This window comes from Propithecus coquereli, unplaced genomic scaffold, assembly GCF_000956105.1.
Source record: "Propithecus coquereli isolate 6110/MARCELLA unplaced genomic scaffold, Pcoq_1.0 Scaffold121, whole genome shotgun sequence".
NCBI lineage: Eukaryota > Metazoa > Chordata > Mammalia > Primates > Indriidae > Propithecus > Propithecus coquereli.
The window spans coordinates 2191483-2193007 of record NW_012136192.1 but is presented as its reverse complement, the minus strand read 5'-3'; the positions used below and the strand labels follow the sequence as shown (position 1 = coordinate 2193007).

General features: G+C 37.7%; 1 protein-coding gene across 1 annotated transcript in view; it reads left to right on the top strand.

Annotated features, from left to right (window-relative positions):
* The window catches only part of STXBP4 (syntaxin binding protein 4), a 164155-nt gene that overhangs the window by 51692 nt on the left and 110938 nt on the right, over window positions 1-1525 (top strand). The gene's annotated exons all lie outside the window — the stretch shown is intronic.

Sequence of the window (1525 nt, the reverse complement as noted above, 5' to 3'; positions counted from 1 at the left end):
CCTGAGCCCAGGAGTTTGAGGTTGCTGTGAGCTAGGCTGACGCCATGGCACTCACTCTAGCCCGGGCAACAGAGTGAGACTCTGTCTCAAAAGAAAAAAACAAGAAGTATATCATCAATAGGTACCATTAATAGAAATAGAGAAATAAGGAGAAAGCCTTTTTCAAGGTAGAAAAGATGATGAGTTATGTTTTAGAGAAAGTACATTCAAGACACTAACAGGTATAAATAACCAAAGGCATTGGAAATAAGGAACTGAACACCAAGGGAGGAATTTGGGAATAATTTGGAACGTGATAGGTGAAGCATAGCAGCGAATGTGATCACTCAGAGCTTGTAGAGAAAATGGGGGTAGAGGACAAACTGTAGAACCTCCCACCCCTCTCCCCTATTTAAGGAGTAGAAATGAAAACAAGTCCTTGGAAACAGCATAAATGTTCAGAAGGGTAGGTGAGGTAGTAGGATATCACAACCTAAAGAAGAGAAAATTTCAAGGAAAAAAGGCTTGAGCAACGATATATGTAATAAAGAGGTTACAGAAGTTGGTGGGGGGCATTTACTTTGTCAAATAACAGTTTTATTGGTGAAATTACAAGTAATCATTTTAGAAATATGGGGATGGGAGGAAAGATATGTAAACCAGATTTGAAGAAGTAAAAGGAATGAGCAGGAGAAATGAAAGAAGAAAAAAAGGGGATACACAGAAATTTTTAGGTGAATAGGTTGGTACAGTCTCACACAATTTTATAAGAAAAGGAGGTAACTAAATAGGTCTGTAATGGAAGGCTTAATCAGAGGCTTAATCACCTCTGAAACAGAGGTGATTGTTTTGTTTAAAATGAATTGAGGTTGGCAAATGTGGCCAATGGAATAGTAGCTATCCAGAATTGATAAAAGTCAAATAACTTAAAATCATGATGGTGGAACAAGAGTGAAGGGAGAGGTGAGGTCAGACCTAGTCAACACAGTCCAGTGACTGACAGTATCTCTTGGTATCTCCCGAAGAACACTGTAGAAAGGACAGTGTAAGTGATTTACCGTGTTATTTACCAGGTGTCACAGAAGTGAGGGGGCAGGGCCCAAGGTTCACAAACAATATTGTAACAGTGAGACAGAAAAGGGATATAGAGGTTGAAAATAGCCATCTGTCCAGAATTGGTGTTAAATAGCAATAATTCATTTCACTTACTACTTGCCTAGTTGATATATATTTGAATAGAACTATTTAAAAAAAAGTCAGTGAGCACAAAGGGGCTTTTCAAAGAATTCACATGTAACATCCATGGCCAATTCTTTGACTACACGTTTTTGCTGCTTAGTCCAAAATAGCAGTAGGATTATAAAACATTTTTTTAAAGGCATGGTTTGCTCTATGACTATTCAGGCTAGTGCTTTGGCTCTCAGAATGATACCATGGATTCTTTTTTGTGTGATTTATCTCCATGATGTTAAGCTCAAAAGCTTGTGATCACATCCCTAAAATCCCAATTCATAAATTCCCTTAATAAATTGTTATAGCTCTGTTA